We start from the raw sequence: 6000 nt of genomic DNA, 5'->3' as shown, positions 1-6000 counted from the left end.
CCACATTTCCAATGTGTGCATTGCGATGGGAACCACTTTCCAGTTGAGTATCATGACCCTAAGTCACGACCTTGTGCTAATTGTAGTAGGTTCAGTCATGACACCATCATTGTTGATTACTCGAAGGCTCCCATACCCACAGCCTTGCTGTCAACTCCACCTTGCCAACGGGCCATCGAATTTCTTTGGAAGGGAATCCCTGTTGACTCTTTCAGAACCAAATGATGCTAAATCGACCATCCCTAGGATGGAAATCAATCCTACAGGTATCCCTAGACTGTGCATGGACTCTACGTGACCCATCCCCCGAGTGATACTCCAATCCACTATGTGGATGAGCCTAACAACAATGAGCCTTATGTAAACCTATCATATGATGAGGAAGGCAATGCTATCCTCATGGACTATCGACCAGTGTTGGTGATGGCATTGGGTAGAGGAAGAGACAGAGGCCTAGGAGGGCAAGTCCAAGAGCGATTAACGTGTTGGACTTGCGATCGCCCATGATATATTTCTTCATGCTACCCCAAGAGGGAGCAAGCGAATAGAGATAAGGCTGACTTGAGGTGCGCCATGTGTGGAATCACTCATCTCTTTGTCGAGTGTCCCATATGAAGGCCATCCTCTAGTTCGGCAAACGAGCCATCAGTTTCATTAGGGTTGTTCTGTGTCGAGACACTTGACATGAGGCAATATCTATCCCATTATAGATAATGACTTGCGCACGGATGAAGCAGGACGGCATATCATTGCCAGGGCCTAGCAACCTTGACGCAACCTCAGTTGGAAAGAAGAGCCAAAGATGAAGGAAGAAAAGACATGACGCTAAGGTCACCCTCAAAACCAAAAGTGTCACAACATTTCGAGTTGGAAGGAAAGTCGAGGACGCTGAGGAAGAAACATCGGCTCCACGGACGACTTAGAAGGAAAGTGCTAAGGTCAAGGAGTACCCCAATCCAAATCGCCAACTCGAAGCCATCAAGAAGGTGAATGAGTGGGTGAAGGAGGCTCAGGAACACCTAAAGGAAGTTGAACCCATACTAGAGGATGAGATCGATGACCTCTCAAGCATAAGCACACCAATCTCTCTCCCACGGCCACGTTCAAGGGAAGCGAGGGCACCGCAAGCTGGGTCGCCTAGCCAAAGCCTAGATACTCCGGGCCAGCAAGGCAATCAAGGCCAGTGGCCAAGAACCACAAACATAGAAGAGAGGCAAGTGATTAGCAACCTCCTCAATACACTGGTGACCACCCCGATAAATCTGAGCTTAGGCAACCTGCTTAGGAAGCACCCAATGCTATGACTAGAGCTAAAGTAGTCGGTTGAAGAACCAAATGAGCCGATTGCCACAGACTTACATGAGCACGATGCAGAAACCCAAATACCGAGTCTAATGTTGCACTCCATGCCTAAATCCCTACACGTCAATGCCTTTTGGGAAGGCGCAGAAATGCATGCAGACCTACCAGTTCTAGCTTTGGGAGATGTCACCAGAAAGGGAATCATGGACACATGGACAAGAGTGAGTATGCTAAGCCATGAGGTACTCCAAACTTGGGGTAACCCACCAATCGATACTGCTAGGTTTAACGTCACACTAGCAAATGGAATAAAGGTGAAGCCGTTCGGAGGGTTGAAAAATTGGCCAGTAAAGATCACAGGGTTCCACTTCCTTGTTGACTTCATAGTCATGAAGGGAGTGGACTATGACATCCTGCTTAGGCCGACCTTGGATGCACAATGCAAGAGTCGTAGAAGATTGGGGCAACGATCTTATCTTCTTAGGCAATCGAACAAAAGCTATGAGAGTAGAAATGGACACTTGGAAGACTACGTCAGTCGACCTCAAAGCCATCTCCACCATGCTAAAGGGCGACGGATAGACTAGGGGATCCTATGGGGCTCTTACCAAGTATATCCCATGTCCTAAGGATGAGCGAGATTGGATGCACATTCTTGCTACCATTGACCTATCGTTCTCAGATGCTGATGAGTATGAACAAGCAGTCAAGGTAACTTATAAGTTCAAGGACACACCTTCAATGCCAATCAACATGATGACCGGGAGTCTACGTGAAATACCCAATCATGTTGCATTCTGAGTCCCAAACAAAAGATGCGAACTCTAGGAGATCCTAGGGTACTTAACCAACAAGTTGGCTGGCAAACCTTAAGCTGCTCCAAGATATCTTGGATGAGCCTGAATGGTGATGGTCCAAGGTACACGATTTGAACTTGAAGTACAATTGGGCCTTGCTTCTCGACCAACAAGAAGGGAATTGTCTGAACCAGGAGAATCAGGAGCAACCAGGACAAAGACAGCTTCGACTACGGATATGAGGAATTCTGTTCCTTCAGCAATGAGAGTGAAAAGGAAATCGATACCCTAGAGTATGACACAGGGGGGCATATAATCGAACAAATACAAGTGGACCCCAGACCGCACAAGTGGAGCACACTTAGAGTGGAGAAGATAGTTAGACACAAAGACTGCGACCAAGTGCAATTGACTACGAGCAAGTAGTCCTAGCTCCGCCAAATGATGCACCACTACTATGGACTAACTCACCTTCTTAGTTGGAGCACACAAGTGCAATTGACTACGAGCAAGTAGTCCTAGCTCCGCCAAATGATGCACCACTACTATGGACTGACTCACCTTCTGAGCTATGACCGCCAAGGGAGAGCCTCTCTTCTAGTGAAGACAGAGAGTACGATTCTGAATCAAAAGTCAGCTCAAATAGTGATCCTGAAATACCCCGACCTCCCAAGACTAGACGCACCAAGGGGGACCTACCTGTCCACCTTAGGCGCCAATGGTTGAGGGAGAAATGATGGAAGCTACCTAAAGAGATGGAGATAGAAGAACAACGAAAACCACAAGACCTGCCAAAACAATTCACAAAGTTCAAAAAGGGAGATAGGGTGGTGGTCTTGCTGAGGGCCAAATGACATGGGCAAGCAAGCAAACCAATCGAGGGACCTACCAAGGTTAAGGAGGTCAATTTGGCTAGGGAGGAAGGGGAGACTCCACGACCTGTCTTTATAGCCAATGACTTGGCTGAGCAAGACAAAGCAAGTCTCATCACTCTCTTGCGAGACTATGTAGACATCTTTGCTCGGTCCCTAGAAGAGCTCAAGGGGGTAGACCTGAGTGTGGTGACTCACAACACATCAAACAACAACTGTATCCCATGAATCCAAAGCACATCCACGCCATCAAGGAAGAAATTGATAAGCTAATGAGGGCAGGATTCATCTATGAAATTGAACACATGGACTGGGTTTCTCCCATAGTCGTCGTATTAAAGAAAAATGGAAAGATTCGAGTGTGTGTCAATTACAAGAAGGTAAATGCAGCTATGAAGAGAGATAATTACCCACTACCGTACACCAAGCATACGCTAGAGAGAGTGGTTGGAAAAGAAGCCTACAGTTTTCTAGACGGGTTCTCTGGATACAATTAGGTGCAAGTGCATCCTAATGATAGACATAAGACAGTGTTCACCACTAAATGAGGAGTCTTTGCCTACATAGTCATGCCTTTTGGATTGACTAATGCACCAGCCACTTTCCAATGGCTGATGTGTACAATATTCAAAGACATGCTAAGGAAGGAGTTAGAAGATTTCATGGACGACTTGTGCATTCACTATGCTTGGTAAGAACACTTAGGCAAGCTCCGAGCAATCTTTGAACGATGTCGGCTATACCACCTCTCATTGAACCCCTTGAAATGCCAATTCTGGGTGAAGCATGGATATATCCTAGGACACGTGTCAAAGAATGGCATTGCCACAGATTCCTTGAAGATCAAGGTCATCGTCGATCTTCTATCCCCAACTGATTACAAGGGTGTTCAGTGCTTCTTAGGACATACCAAGTACTATCGATGGTTTGTGTTAAACTATGCATTGGTTACTAGACCTCTGTACAAGCTATTGATTGTATTCAATGCCGACGTGTGTATGAGGAACTAAAAAAGGCCCTAATCACCGCACCGATACTACGAACCCCAAACTAGATACTCACGTTCCACGTGCACATTGACGCTTTGAAATTTGCGGTAGGAGCTGTGTTGTGCCAACCTAGTGAACACAACCTGGATTACCCAATGAGCTTTGCCAGTAGACAACTCACTAAGACCAAAATGAATTACTCAACAACGGAGAGAGAGGGCTTGGCCATTGTGTTTTTTGTAAAGAAAGTTTGACATTATCTTTTGGCTATGCCTTTTACTTTCTTCATTGACCATCAAGCCTTGTTGTACCTTGTTAACAAACCGTGCGCTATAGGACGCATTGTGTCCCCACGAGAGAAGCGACTAGACAGGGCATTATGGATGAGCTACCATATGCGCACCTATTCCGCTTATCCAGCGAAGAAGAATTGTTTAAAGCTGACTTGATGCCATATTGGGCAGACGACATAGTTCAAGTGCTTCAACATGGACTACCGGAATGACCGATAGAAAAAGCCCGACTTAGGCGGCTCATCCTAAATATCCAACCATATCAAATGATAGCATGCCAACTTTATAGGCTGGGGCAAGACAAGTTGATGTGCAGATGTGTGTGTGAGCATGAGATGCATAACGTACTAATAGAGGCACACGGTCGAATCGCTGGAGGACATTTCAATGGAGATGCGACACCGGCAAGGTGCTGCAATCCCAACTGTGGCGGCCTACCCTTTTTCGAGATGCGACACGATTTGCGAAGCATTGTGATGAGTGTCAACGGACTAAAGTTTCGATTCGTAAGGATCACATGGAGTTAACCCAAATTATCGCACAACAACCCTTCGAGAAATGGGGGATTGACTTCATCATGCCCATTAGTCTTGCGGCACAGTATTCACAAGCCAAATACATCATTGTAGCCACTGACTATCTCACACAATGGACAAAAGCACAAGCCTCAAACCACAAGAAACTCAAGCCGCTAAATCCATGGAACCTCTAAAACCTAGCCCAGTAGGGCATAAGCCAATATATCGCCCAAAACTACAACTTGTTACTAACAAACCAACCACATCTAGTCCCGGTAATGCCTCTCCTTAACTCTTAAATGCACCGAGTAGCACATCAACCATAGCCACAACCACGCCCATCGAACATAAGACCAAGCTACAACCTTAAGAGCAAACCAAGTGGCAAACATTAGCTGCTGACCTCCATAGCGTCTCATCACATCGTATAGCGAGAACACAATTATGGCCACAAACTAGGAAATCAAGAACTTGTAATGGCTTGCCGACAACAATGCCCCCTTCTTGTAGAAATGGTACGCTCTACGATTGCAATGGGAGCTAGAGGGATGCCAAATAATAACCAACGTTGAACAGCGACGCACAATCAAAGCATCTAAATATGACCCAACCTATGTCGCTCCAACTTCATATAGGGTGTTGACTACTCTTCATAATCAACCCATGGAAGACCACATTAAAGAACACCCTTATCTAGATCGCATCCTTACCAAGGAGGAGTTGCACGTTGCTAGTAGAGTGGCCTCTGGTGACTTCTTACTTGATGTCCTCACTTACATTACACATGTGGGCATCTACCCTTTCAATATGGACAGTTATGCTCAGTTAGAATATAATCCGAGTTTCTATGCCTAGCTCATACGAAAGTAAAACACTAAGATTGTGCACTAAAGGCACTTCATCCTCTAACCCTTTCATCCTAGGAAGGATTCTTTTCATTGCGAGAGGGGATGGGGTAAGGTGGATCAAACCAAACACATAAAGAAAACATCATGGCAGGCCAAGAAAAGGCTAGCAAAGTGCATTTTTCAAAGAAAGAACAAGAAAAATATGGACTTTCGGTGGAAATGCGAGCCTTCAACCAGTTCAAATTCCGACATATCCTCAACCTAGAAGACGTGGCCATTGAAGAACAGGGCCATTGAAGAGCGGGCGGTGAGGAAGATCATCGAGCAATGCAATCTGTAGAAATATGTGGAAGCAATGAGCCGGGGGGTGGACTACTTCCA

The sequence above is a fragment of the Lygodium microphyllum genome, chromosome 7, assembly GCF_053477565.2.
Source record: "Lygodium microphyllum isolate KBCC chromosome 7, Lygodium_microphyllum_v1.1.10, whole genome shotgun sequence".
NCBI lineage: Eukaryota > Viridiplantae > Streptophyta > Polypodiopsida > Schizaeales > Lygodiaceae > Lygodium > Lygodium microphyllum.
The sequence above is the reverse complement of the archived record's forward strand: the minus strand, read 5'-3'. Positions refer to the sequence as shown.